At 43.9% G+C, this 15,130-nt stretch overlaps 1 protein-coding gene across 2 annotated transcripts in view; it reads right to left on the bottom strand.

Moving 5' to 3' along the window:
• gabrg3 (gamma-aminobutyric acid type A receptor subunit gamma3) overlaps nucleotides 1-15,130 on the bottom strand; it is a gene marked incomplete at its 5' end in the record, with an annotated part of 197,196 nt that overhangs the window by 117,425 nt on the left and 64,641 nt on the right. The gene's annotated exons all lie outside the window — the stretch shown is intronic.

Raw genomic sequence — 15,130 nt, 5'->3', positions numbered from 1 at the left:
ATGTGTAGCTACCACAATTATGGAGCAGCCCAGCAGGAATTCTGGTGCCACAAACAAGAGATAACGAGAGAGTTTGTCCCTGTTTGACAATGGTTTTGGCACATCCTGCATACCAATTATTAAGCTTATTATTTAGCTAATCTACCATCACAGCGTGAACTTGAATAATAATGGCTTGATTTAATTGCAGGTAAATTACACACAGTATTTCCTGTCCATTACAAGTAAAGCTGGCTTGGTTGTTAGCTGATAATAGTTTTGTATTTATTAATGTCCATAAATTGTGTATGCCATTAAGGATAATTACAAGGATGAGTGTAAAGCAGAGTACACAAAATATTTACATTAGTTACAAGTTAAAGAGTGTACTACGCCATAATAAGTGTAATTTCACAGTTAAAACTAACTAGTTTTCACAGTTAACTAATATAAATATTAATAAATAATAAATACATTGTTTTTAAAAACAGCATTAAAACAAAGACAAACACACACACACACACACACGTTAATTACATTAATTAGTTACGGTAAAAAATAATGCGTTAAAATTATTAATGCATTTAACGTACTTGCCCCACCCAGACCTACTTAGGTCATCTTACATTTCATACAGTTGATTGATGAAGAATATGATGCAGGGCAACAACTCACTGTGTGAGGAACCCTTTAGAATGCACTTAGAATGTCCCTAAAATGCAAGTTCTGTCAGGATCACTATCGTCAAAGTGATAGACAATTTGCATATAGTTTAGATTGGCAGTATGGTTCCGTTCTGGGCAAGAACTCCCTGCGCATCCATGCAGCCTAGCATGGATAAGAGCAGGGAGAGCAGTGATAACCCCCCTTAGGGTAAACAGAACAGAAGCAACAATGTATTGCAGATAGCATTAATGTGAATGTTAAAATGTACAACCTAATTCGGGAATTTAGTCTGATTCAGGGGGAATCAGAATGCCAAATCCTGACTGACGAGTGGAGGAGCTGGGGATGGAGGAGGGTAATTAGCTCCAGAGAAACGCGATAGCAGCTGATAATACTGAAGGAGCTTAATATATTATATGCATGCTGTGATAGGCATCGTATTCCTATAGGTAGACGTGATCAGCTGACAGGCAGCTGATGCGAGCTTGACTAACGTGTCCTGCCAGAACTAACGCTATACGCTGGATATATGGAGCAAAAATGCCCGTTTTAGTCTCAGGGCGATTTTACACTGGGTACGTTTGTTGTGTTCCGTGTCTGAACACGATTTTTCCCGCCAGTGCTATGCGCAAATACACTGCAGGCTCACTCTCGCTCGCATCCAAGGTGAATCATCAACACTTTCATCCCTTACATTTGTTTAACTGAACTAAATACAATACAATTTCTTGCACACCTGAGTGTTGCTTTCACATTCATGTGAATGTAGTGTTGTTTTAGACAACATTGTGTTGTTTTTAGTCTGTTTTGCTCAGTTTTGCCAACGAAAATATAAAGACAAAGCAGAACTGTTCATCTCTGATTCCAAACAATACACAGTGGCGTTTCATTTCTGAATCAGCGCGTTGAACGAATCGGGTGAACCAATGATTTAATGGACCATAAAGAGAACCATTTACATAAAAATAACCATTTATTTCACTCATGAATGAATGAATCGAATGAATGAATGACTCAATTAGACATTTACTTTCTCTTATTTAGAGTATAATTTCACATTTCCATATTAATAAAAACAAACATTAAAGGTATAGTTCACCCAAAAATATTTCTTTTTGTAATGTCTATTTCCATTTTATTTATTTTACCAACCCATTCTCACTCCCAAGGCGTCAAAATCTGAAGCATGGTCAAGTGCCTTCCGCGTCACAACGAAGACGCCAAAGTCACCCCTAGGCGTCACTATATTGACGCGCTGAGTGCTCCATTGATTTCAGTTGTTTACCCAATGCGTCAGATCAAGACGCATTTTATTCTTTGCATTTAAAAGCACACATGATTTTATTAATATTTTATTCATATTTAAAGGTTACTTTTATATTTTGGAGCAGCTAACCCAACTCCTACCCTAAACCTACCCACTCCTAAACAATATAGAAACACATAACAGGCAAATAGAAGTACAGTCACATCTATTTATTGCAAAAACTGACCAAAAACAGTATAAAAGTATTAACTCATGTTACATTCCAAGTCTTCTGAAGTCCCACGATGTCTTCATGTAAAGAACAGAGTTGATCTTTGTGCAAAAGGCCACTTATGATAATGTCAGAGCCCTTGCGCTACTCTAGTGAGACTCTTATTATGAAAGTCTGTGGCACGAGCAACCGGAAGAGACACTGTTCATTCAGTACGGCGCGAACAGCAGATTACCTCAGCAGCTGTCCGAAATCAGTTTGCCGCATTCAGGAACGGCTGAAGACGTGCATCACTCGTGATTAGATGTTTCTTGTGTTTGTGTGCGTCCTATAACGAGTGAGTACTTTACTCCTTCAATGTTGATTGATGCTCGTTATCTTTAATGAGGCAGTGATCGGCTGTATAATGTTACATGGCAATGTTAACTAATCCGTGCCAGTTATTATAACTTATGTGTGGATCTTCAAAGTTCAGAATTATAATGTTAATAATGTTTTAGTAGATAATGTAGATAAATAGTGAAAGTAAATGTGATGGAAATGTTATATCAGGTGTTTATGGATCATTGTCATTGTCTGAAGGGAGCAGCCTATAGTCAGTATGTGAATGATGATTATCTGTACTGATGTTGCTGTTATTTGAGTATTGCTCTTTGTGTGTTGCAGAGAAACCACACACTCATAATACTGTACATCTACATCTCAACTACGAGCATACCAAACACGTCTACGTCTGTTAATGAGTATTCGGCCCACTTATGAGCCAGTTCTACGTCAATTAAAGCAGGACTCACTGACTGTGCACCTACTGAATCTAAGTCTCCACTAAATGTGCTCAACCTGCTCACGCATTTGGGTCATTGTCCCTTTGCATGTTTATCGGCCATCACCTTCAGGGTCAAGCAAAGTTAGGATCCATTCTCTCTGCAGGCCGTAAAGGAAGCCCTCCACAGTCCACTGCACTGTTTAGCTCAAACTCCTTCTTGTTAAGGTTCATGTAAAGGCTGACTCCCTCTCCTGTTAATATTCCATACCAGTGAAAATAAAATCAGTTCAAATTGATGCTTCTCTCTGTGGTGTTCTGACCGACACACCTGGTTCACTGCAATCAAAATCAGCCCTTATCATCTTTAAGCGTAACCTTCGTTACATTTGTGGTCCTTCGAGCCGGATTGCAGCTGTGCTGGGAGTATGCGGCAGAGTGATGAAGCACCATGGGTCACTCGGCCCAAACGTCAAATAAGACCGCCATCATATTTGGAGGATTATGAGGTCAGTGCAGTGCGACCGAAGATACTCGGCCCACCACATGTCAGCCCTGTACCACACACGCCTAGAGAGGATGAGTGGAGTTCACAGCCTCATGTGAAGTGGAGTATGCAACCCGATGTACAGGATGATTTCACCTCCCGCTCTGAGGAGAGCTTTCATGACACCAGCTTAGGATGGCAACATACCCATCCACCCTACAGTGAAGAGGGAGCAGGGCAGAGCATGCTACATCGAGAGAGCAGGCAGTACAGTTTAGCCTCACCTCATGAAGATAGAAGGGAAACGTGTGAGTTAACAGCCTCAGCCGGAGTAGTAGGAGCAGCGCTGCCAGATCCGTCCTCAGAGCAATGGCCAGTGCCACCTCATCCATTACCAGGTGACTCATTAGCGTTAGCGGAAGAGGAGTATGATGAGGGACTGCCACCTCCACCATGGCCTTCGTTTGAATACCCTCCACTGTCTGCGGTTGCCGAGGAGCAGCGAATGGTCACCGCGATAGACCGCATGATGAGCGAGTTACAGCTAATGAGGGACAGTGTGACTTCCAGCGTCACAGCCCATACTCGGCCACATTCTACCCCTCGTAGTTTAAACCCCCCTCAGCCTAGACGAGGTCCTGATCAGCAAAACGTCCGTTCCTACACCCCGGGGCCAGAACCTTACCTGCGCATCTTGCGTCCGCAGCCTAGTATGTATCGCCCTGATGCGGGATCCTCAAGGCAGTACCCAGCCAGGCCTGATACAAGCCAACCTCATCCCGCTCGAGGCAGGCAGTTCTCGCCAGCATCTGCAACTTTGGGAGGAGGAGAGTACAGGGGGCCGGCACCAAGAATTCCTTTCTTCGTCCATAAGGACCCGATGGAGTTTTCTCGGCTTAAACTAGCCCTAACAAACCTGTTACCTACCGACGCTACCGAGCTTTTCAAGTACCAGATTCTGGTGGATCACGTAAAACTTGAAGAGGCCTGTCTCATTGCCGACTCCTTTATTACCTCGCCTAGGCCATACACTGACACCATGGCAGCCTTGACAGAGAAGTTCGGTCAGCCGCACCATGTGGCCTTGCAGAGGATCGCTGCAGTGATGGATTCACCTGAGATCAGAAGAGGAGATGTATCTGCTTTTGAGAAGTTCTCCCTGCATGTACAGTCACTTGTGGGTATGTTACAGACACTGGGCCCAGATGGAGAAGTCGAGCTTAGATGTGGCTCACATGTGGCCCGACTCCTCACCAAGCTTCCAATGGAGATGAGAGCGAACTTCAGGCGTCAGATGTTCCATCGTCCCGGACACCCTCACACACTGCCCGACCTGGCGGAATGGCTTCGGTACGAGTCGTGGTGCCAAGGTTACGATAACCCATCAGACATCCGTACCCAGGGGCTGTCAGGCTACCGAGTTGAGAAGCGGCGCAGCAAGCCAGCAGCTACAGTGCTTCACGGAGTAGAGAGCTATCCATCGAATCAGGGATTGAGACAAGAGGGTCAGAACTCATCTGCGCCGAAATGGAAGAGTAAATCAAAACCCTACTGTCCATACTGTGAGGGTACAGAGCACTTCTTGAATAGGTGTCCAGTCATTCAGAGACTCACCAAAGAGGAGGTCATCGAGTGGATCAGGGTTAATAAGAGATGTTGGAGATGCGGGAGAGCACATCAGGCAGCGCAATGTGACCTCAAGAAACTCTGCGAGGTATGTCAAGGAAAACATCTGAGAGTATTGCATGACGCCAATGCACGCCCCAAAGCTGAGCCGCCAAAGGCTGAAAGTTGTCTGGTTAGCACTAGTACAGAGGTTCTCTACTTAGACAGACCATCGGCCCACTCACGTGTTCTCCTGAAAGTCGTCAGAGTTATCCTGCGCAACAGGGACAGGACACTAGACACTTACGCAGTTCTAGACGATGGTTCTGAGCGCACAATGCTCCTCCCCGAGGCAGTTGATAAATTGGGCTTACAGAAGCAGCCTGAGGACCTTGCTCTCCGCACGATTAGGCAGGAAGTCCAAACTCTGAAGGGAGCTGCTGTTTCATTCAAGATCTCCTCCTCCGCCAATCCAAAGAGAACTTTTCGGATAGTGGAGGCCTTCACTTCTCAACGCTTGGGTTTAGCGGACCACTCCTACCCCATCGCCAGCTTGAAGAGGAAGTACAAGCACCTGGCAGATCTTCCCCTCGAGACATTCGATCACGTCAAGCCGCTCATGTTAATTGGTGCGGACTACCCCCATCTACTTACCCCTGTTGAGCCGGTGAGAATGGGCCCTCCTGGAGGTCCAGCAGCCATTCGCACAAGACTGGGATGGACCCTTCAAGGACCTGCACACCTTACACAATGGGCCCCGAGCACCCAGCAGTGTCTCTTCACTAGTGTCTCACCCCAGACGACAGAGCTGATGCAGAATGTGGAAAAGCTGTGGAAGATGGACACCTTGCCATACCAGAGTGGTAAACTGGCAATGAGGTCAAAGCAGGATAAGGAAGCAGTGGAGCTCCTAGAGGCTAAGACAAGGCGAATTCAGGTCGCAGGTGTCCACAGATATGCCACACCTCTGTTACGGAAGCGAGACATTCCCCCTCTCCAGGCTCCCAAGGAAGCCGTCTTACCCAGCCTCAGAAGTCTGGAGAGACGCTTGGCCCGGGACCCCCTACGAGCCGACGAGTACTGTGCTGCGATCCACAAGTTGGTGGAGACGGGAGCAGTCAAGAAGATTGACCTCAGTGAAGTCTCAACCACAGATGAGTCATGGTATATACCCCACCATTTAGTGTGCCATAACGGAAAGAGTCGTTTGGTCTTCAACTGCTCCTTCCAATTCCGAGGTCGAAGCCTCAATGATACCCTCCTTCCTGGACCAACATTGGGAGCCTCTCTTCTGGGCGTTTTACTGCGCTTCAGGGAACATGCAGTAGCAGTCAGTGGTGACATCAGAGGCATGTTTCACCAGGTTCAGCTCCTACCAGAAGATCGGTCGCTCCTCAGGTTTATCTGGAGGGACATAAAGCGTGAAAACCCCCCTGATGTCTTCGAGTGGCAGGTCTTACCATTTGGCACTGCGTGTTCACCGTGTTGCGCCACTTTCGCTCTCCAGATGCATGCGAGAGATCATGGGAGTCCAGGAGAAGGAGTCAAGCATTCAGTGGAGCACTGTTTCTACGTGGACAATTGTCTTCAGAGTGTGCACACAGCAGATGAAGCTAAGGAGCTGGTGGACCGGCTCAGGGAAGTGCTAGCATCTGGAGGGTTTGAGATCAGGCAGTGGGCCTGCAACATACCTGATGTCCTCAGGCACCTACCTGCAGAGGCGAGGTCCGACAGTATGGAGCGATGGCTTTCACATGAGGAACCTGGACATTCAGAACCGGCCCTCGGACTCAGCTGGCACTGGGAGACAGACACCTTAGGCTACAAGAGCCGGCCTCTGGAGTATGGAGCACTCACAATGAGGAATGTTTACAAGGTGCTCGCCCGACAATATGATCCCTTGGGATTCATTGCACCTTACACGACTCGCGCCAAGATGATCGTCCAGAGCATGTGGGACAAGCCACGCGACTGGGATGACCCACTTATCCCTCAAGATCTACAGAAGGCATGGAAGGAGTGGGAATCAGAGTTACATCTGCTGTCACACATCTCATTACCCCGACACTATACTCCCGCTCTAACCGATCCGATGGTTGCTTCCAGACAGATCCACGTGTTCAGTGACGCCTCGGAAAGGGCCTACGGATCAGTCTCTTATCTGAGAACAGAAGACACCCAGGGACGGGTTCACCTGGCATTCCTGGCAGCTAGGTCCAGGGTAGCACCCCGGCGACAGCATTCCATTCCCCGCCTCGAGCTCTGTGGTGCCTTGACAGCTGCCCAATTGGCAAAGACGTTAGAAAGAGAACTGACGTTGAAGACGGATCGGACAATCCTCTGGAGCGATTCGACAACAGTGTTAACCTGGTTACAGTCGGAGTCATGCCGCTTCAAGGTTTTCGTGGGTACACGTGTCTCTGAGATCCAGGAGCTGACAGGAGAGAGTACCTGGCGCTATGTCGACTCCGCGCAAAACCCGGCAGATGATGTGACTCGTGGAAAGACCTTGGCAGAATTGGCTGTGCCTAACCGCTGGAGCCAAGGGCCGTCCTTCCTCCTCAAGGGACCTGCTGAATGGCCATCCTCACCAGGAGAGGTACCAGAAGAGGATGTCACAGAATATAAGAAGTCTGCTACGTGTGGCGTGATATCTAGAGCAGATAGACCGGAGAAAAACCTGGGCAAGTCATTCAAGTCCTGGAAGGATATGGTTGAGTCCGTAGCGCAGGAGGCACACGGGGCGGCCGACCGAGATGAGTCCTTGAGAGCAGCGGACTACAGGCAAGCAGAGACGACTATCTTCAGGAGAGTTCAGACTGAGTGCTTTCCAGAGGAGTTGCGTCACCTAAAGGCAGGGAAAGCCGTACTTCGTAGTAGTCGTCTCCTTACCCTGTCCCCGGAGCTGGATCCTGAAGAGGGAATCATAAGAGTTGGAGGAAGACTCCGACGTGCCGAATGGTTAGACCCTGGATCCAAACATCCTATTGTCCTGGACCCCTCGCATCCAGCAACAAAACTCCTTATCCAGGACTACGATGCTCGTCTCTGTCATCCGGGTCCTGAGCGGGTATTCGCAGAGTTGCGCAGGGTTTTCTGGATTCTCCGTGGCAGGGAGGCAGTTCGGAGGGTGCAACACCAGTGCGAGGAGTGCCGAAGATGGAAATCTAAGCCGCTGGTCCCTAAAATGGCCGACCTACCTGTGGCCCGTCTACGCTTATACAAACCGCCGTTTTACTCCACGGGCGTCGACTGCTTTGGACCATTTCAAGTCAAAATAGGACGACGCTCCGAAAAGAGATGGGGTATCATCTATAAGTGTCTGACCACTCGGGCAGTGCATCTGGACATCTTGCACAGTATGGACGCAGACTCTTTCCTGATGAGCCTCAGGCGGTTCATTGCACGCAGAGGGACTCCAGCTGAACTCTACTCCGACCAGGGTACCAATTTTAAGGCAGGAGAGAAGGAGCTCCGTGAGTCTTTTGACAGCATGTCCGCCGACCTCCAACGACTCCTAGCCAAGCAGAAGATTGATTTCCGCTTCAATCCCCCTGCAGCTCCTCACTTCGGGGGAACGTGGGAGAGGGAGATCAAGTCTGTCAAGACTGCGTTATATACAGTCCTAGGAGTTCAACCTATTTCTGAGGAGGTACTACATACTACCTTACTGGAGGTAGAGGCAATACTGAATACCAAACCTTTGGGCTATACCTCATCCAGTGTTGCTGACTTGGATGCCGTGACTCCTAATGTCCTCTTGATGGGGCGGCTGGATGGAGCATTACCTCCAGTTGTCTACCCTCAGAGCGAGGGTCTAAGCCGGCGGAGATGGCGACACTGCCAAGTTATAGCAGATCACTTCTGGGCAAGGTTCATCAGGTGCTACCTGCCAACCCTCCAATCCAGGCAGAAGTGGCATGGTGCCCCAGCTGATCTGACAGTGGATTCAGTAGTCCTGTTGGTTGACCCCCAGTTTCCCAGGGCACTTTGGCCAGTTGGCAGGGTGGTTAAAGTACATCCGAGTGCAGATGGTCATGTACGTTCCGCGGATGTGCAAGTCAAAGATAAAGTGTACACCCGGCCAGTTGCCCGGCTTATTACTCTTCCAGTCATCCCAGATGCTGAGGAGGATGAGGAGTGCCCTCCAACGACTTCAAATTAAGGATGAGCCTTTTACGTGAGCAAATTGCACGCAATTTGGGGGCGGCTGTGCAAAAGGCCACTTATGATAATGTCAGAGCCCTTGCGCTACTCTAGTGAGACTCTTATTATGAAAGTCTGTGGCGCGAGCAACCGGAAGAGACACTGTTCATTCAGTACGGCGCGAACAGCAGATTACCTCAGCAGCTGTCCGAAATCAGTTTGCCGCATTCAGGAACGGCTGAAGACGTGCATCACTCGTGATTAGATGTTTCTTGTGTTTGTGTGCGTCCTATAACGAGTGAGTACTTTACTCCTTCAATGTTGATTGATGCTCGTTATCTTTAATGAGGCAGTGATCGGCTGTATAATGTTACATGGCAATGTTAACTAATCCGTGCCAGTTATTATAACTTATGTGTGGATCTTCAAAGTTCAGAATTATAATGTTAATAATGTTTTAGTAGATAATGTAGATAAATAGTGAAAGTAAATGTGATGGAAATGTTATATCAGGTGTTTATGGATCATTGTCATTGTCTGAAGGGAGCAGCCTATAGTCAGTATGTGAATGATGATTATCTGTACTGATGTTGCTGTTATTTGAGTATTGCTCTTTGTGTGTTGCAGAGAAACCACACACTCATAATACTGTACATCTACATCTCAACTACGAGCATACCAAACACGTCTACGTCTGTTAATGAGTATTCGGCCCACTTATGAGCCAGTTCTACGTCAATTAAAGCAGGACTCACTGACTGTGCACCTACTGAATCTAAGTCTCCACTAAATGTGCTCAACCTGCTCACGCATTTGGGTCATTGTCCCTTTGCATGTTTATCGGCCATCACCTTCAGGGTCAAGCAAAGTTAGGATCCATTCTCTCTGCAGGCCGTAAAGGAAGCCCTCCACAGTCCACTGCACTGTTTAGCTCAAACTCCTTCTTGTTAAGGTTCATGTAAAGGCTGACTCCCTCTCCTGTTAATATTCCATACCAGTGAAAATAAAATCAGTTCAAATTGATGCTTCTCTCTGTGGTGTTCTGACCGACACACCTGGTTCACTGCAATCAAAATCAGCCCTTATCATCTTTAAGCGTAACCTTCGTTACAATCTTAATGTTTTAATCGCTGAGATGATGATCCCGCCGCTTCGTTAACGCACTCATTCATATCTCATTCAAATAATACACCCACCTCTTTAGCATGACGCATTCGGTCACAAGACACACGAGAGCCAATGACATTTTACAATCAAAGCTGACGTAATGACGCAATTGGTCACGAGACATACTAGAGCCAATGCAATTTCACTATGAAAACTGACGTAACGGGCGGCAATATTTGAAATTTTATGTGTTTGTGATATTCTGCGGATGGAGACGCTGATCGCTTTTGGGGATTTCCTTCACACAATCAATCGCTTGGCCTCGGAATATTTGTATTTTTTGAATAAATTGTGCATGCAGTCGACTCTGCCTGTTATTTCTGCATTTTATACCACACAAATTAGTAGGTTTAGGGATGGAATGGGGTTGGGTTACATGTTAAAACGTGTCTAGATAGCGTAAATAAAATGATGCTGGCTGATTAAATTGAGAATCACAGTCCAACATGTCATAATGGCAAAATCATAACCCAATATATGATCATCATGACGATAACTTTCCCATGCCCAACGCGCCTGTGTCTGACGCCAAAGGTTTCTCATTGAAATGAATGGAGCACTCGGCGCGTCAATATAGTGACGCCTAGGGGTACCTTTAGCGTCTTTATTGTGACGCGGAAAGCACTTGATTCCATGGTCGACCATGCGTCGGAATTTGACGCCTTGGGAGTGAGAACGGGTTGATTTTACACAATAATGACTTTAAATGATCTTTTGGGAGCCAAATTTGTCAGCCAAATTTGTGATTAATTAGATTAATTAATCGCCACATTGTGTAATTAATTAGATAAATAATTGTAATCGCTTGACAGCCCTAATATGTGATATATATATATATATATATATATATATATATATATATATATATATATAAAATCACACATCTTAACAAATTAATTTCTATATATTTTATACTTTTTATGAATAAATGAATAAAGGCCAGTATCACAGATACAAATAATGGTACTTATGTCTCTATGAAATAGATAAAAAAAAACAAAAAAAAACATTAATGATAGGCATTCAACATTACAGTATCATTGAAAGCTATCAATTGCAACATTTAGGCTTTTAAAAAAAACAACCGGACCCACTTTATATTATATTAGGTGGCCTTAACTACTATGTAGGCCTACTAACATTTAAATTAATCATTTGATACAATACCCTTATTGTGTACATACAGTGTTGCCCCTACAATGTATTCAGTAATATCACGACATTCACTTACACACTGTAAAAGAGAGAGAGAGAGATTGACGATTGCCAGAGAACTAAACAAAAATGTAGTCTGCTTACACTTTAGGGCTGTGATATTAATCTTATTTTCGCTTTATTTTAATTTCCCCCAAGGATTATGAAAAGAAGATATGAGGTAAAACTATTATAAAATATACCCGCGTTCCGTCTAGCGCAACTTCCTTCCCTTCACAGCGCGCGCTGTCATTTCTCTCCAAACATGCATTAAACGTCAGATTCAGCACAATCCGTGATTGGTGTCAAATGCTCTCTCCACTATGGCTAAATTGCAGGACGTGTTTGATAAAATTAAAAGCACAATAATCCGTGCAATAGACGCCGTTTCCAAGTTCAAGGCGGGGGTATGTGTGTGAGTGTGTATGTGTGCGCGGCGCGCACGCTGCGAAACGGACCGACTTGCGCGACTAAACCATCAAATACACAACAAATAGCCTATATCTCAAAATGACCGGCATGGAGAGTATTCACTTAAACACACATTTATCTTAAATGGCCGTAAATAGTCGGGAGAAATCAATGGGAGAATGATATGATTAGATCTCCATTTTGGTCTTAAAGGGGCAGCATCTAATAAACCTGCTGACGATTGAGCCATTAATGTGAATCAAACAACAAAAGGCAAAGAGAAAATGACTTGCAGCTCTTGTATGTTATGTGATGCTCTTTTCTTTTTTTTTATTCTTTGATTAATAAAAAGTTACAAAGGACATTGTGTAATAATATTTCACAATATTTTAGGTTACTGTTTTTTCTGTATTTTTGATTAAATAAATGTAGGCTTGATAAGCATAAGAGACTTTTAGCAAAAACATAAAATAGTATCCAAACTTTACACACACACAAAACTTTTTTGTTTATTTTTTACATTTGAGCCCCTGCCCCTTAGGAACTTCTGCACATCCCTGGAGGTTAGTGAAGTAAAATAGGCTATGTAAGCTAGTCACCTTTTAAACTAATGAAAAGTTTCATTTGGATTTTAATGTTCAAAATGTCCATTTCTATTCACAAAACTTGCCAGAAGTCATGGTTTAAGATGTTATTTAAAAAAAAATTACTCCGGAGGTGCATGCCCCCAGACCCCCCCACGCACGACTTGGTAACAACCTCCGGCACGTAACAGCACCGCTGCTGGAAAAATTTATAGGGGAAACACTGTCATACATGTTTTTACATTGTACTTACATTAAAAAATTACCAGTTACAGTTATAATTACACTGTTGACACTTCCCTTACACCTAACTCTACCCTTAAACTTACCCATACCACCACACCTGTCCCTAACTTTACCTGTATCCCACCTCAATATCAGCAAAAGTGTTTTGCAAAACAATATGAACAGAATAAGTACATTGTACTTATTTGTTTATGTAAGTACATAGTAGTTAAGGCCACCTAATATAAAAAGGGACCAAACAACATTTATTTTAAGTGAACTTAAAACAATCTTCACATAAACCCATTATAATGTCATGTATATCTGAGGCCTTCATATATAATCAATATACAGAAATTGAATAAAGTCAAACGCTAAATTATAAATTAAATATAGATTAATCCTTATCAAAGCTACAATTTTCTCTGTTACCTTAATTCTTTGATTAACTTTAATGACAGACATCACAGCAAATGTTTTATTAGGCTGCTGTGACTTTAAGACCTGCCACGAATAAACATGAGGTGGACGCTGTCACGCGCATCTCATTTTCTCACAACTCTTCGTTTAATTATAACATTTATAACATTTAATTATTACAGGTTTGCGTAATATTCTGAGCTTGCATTTCACTGTTTTTATTCATTTTGAGAAATACTGAATCAGTTTTTGTGCAAGTGGGATGAGTAAATTAATGCTAACATTTAGTCTACAATAAGCATCATGTTTACACAGCACACACAACGCCTCTGCACTTGCTCCCGATTTCTCTCAACATGGTGATGGGAGAGCTGTCAGTCAATACATGGGAAACCAAAGTAACTTATTTGAAAATGTAACCCTGATATTTTGTAAATTTAAAAGAAATGTGTTACTTTGTTACTTGATAAAAGTAATCTGACTACGTAACTACCCGCGTTACTTGTAATGTTTTACCTGCAACACTGCTCATGAATATATGAATTAAGTGACAATGTTCAGCCAACAGACAAATTATTTGCTGAATCATTTATGACTATAATTCCTTACTGCTGCTTGCACATGTGTTAGACCAACTTTCTGTGCAACCTGTTGGCAATGGCTTGGTCTTTATTCAGTTGTTTGACATGGCTGACTACATTTCTTTTTTTAAATATAATGATTATTTTACCCCAAAAATATAAAAACTGTTGTGGAAGGGTACAATGGTTGCTATGTCCCTGTACGTCACACCCGACCCATGCAGCACGATGACGCACTTGAAGTGCATTTAGCGATTCAGTTCCACAGCACAACCAAAACCCTCCCACTGGAATCACTGCTGTGACTTCTGCGTAGGTGTTTATTCATTTTCTAGAGTTTCCACACTATCTAATACAGCAGTGGCCCAACAAAGGACAGCACAAACAGCAGGAATAAAGCATGACGGGAGTACGGATGCCTTGGTGAGGGTGTTTTGTGAGTCCTAAACATTATAAGATCTCATTAAGATCTCCACTACAAGTACTATATGACAAACAGGCAACAATATATACTGCCTTTAATATATACTCCGACAATATATTATCATTCTCCTCATTTTGTTGAGTAAAACAGTTTTTATTTACTAAGGTGGACGTTGTAAAATGCAATTCGCTTTGGCTGAGCTGGTGCTATCACAGATGTGCAAATAACCTGCCAGACAATGTTATTGTGTGTGCGGCATTCCAAGAGAATGAAATTGTCACCGACAATAAATGAGATATTGGGAGATGGAGAGACACGGTGATAATATATTAATGTAAGCATGTTTAAATGTTTCTCGCACTCCCTTTGCATTCCGACAACTCATAAAACTCGCGCAATAAACCAAAATGAAAAGATAGGAAGATAGTTATTTCATGTTAATTGGCTTCCATTCACACAGCTGTGAATACCAAATGAAAAATGAAAAAAATGTTTGTGACTTCTTTTGGCTGAATAGGCAAATAAATCATGTGAATATGCATGACTGGGTTCGTTGCGGAGGTCACAACCTCTGTTCATTCACATGCAAGTCTACTAAAGAGTATGTCAGTGTTCCAAACTAAAACTTAACACCAAGACCTTGAAAACTTTCAACATTCTTGAATATACTTGTCTGCTGTGAATTCTAAGAAACATCTCCCTTAAGGCTTTAAAACAGCCCTTAACACACTGTTAGGTGACACCGATCGATAGCTGATGTTTCTTCAGGTGCTTGTTTGGGCACTACTTATTATCCAACCATTCTCTCTCACTCTCTGAGCCCTGGACTTAATAATTGGAAGTGAATACACACTCAGATTTTCAAGGATGAATCTGATGTATTGGGAGCCAAAGACAGAATTGAACTCCAGAGGAATTGAACATCCATTTGAAGAGATCTGTCACCGTCGTCCACATTTACATATGATATCTATCGAAGCGCACATAAATATGGAACATC

The sequence above is a fragment of the Gobio gobio genome (genome assembly GCF_949357685.1).
Source record: "Gobio gobio genome assembly, chromosome: 17".
Lineage (NCBI taxonomy): Eukaryota > Metazoa > Chordata > Actinopteri > Cypriniformes > Gobionidae > Gobio > Gobio gobio.
The sequence above is the reverse complement of the archived record's forward strand: the minus strand, read 5'-3'. Positions and strand labels throughout refer to the sequence as shown.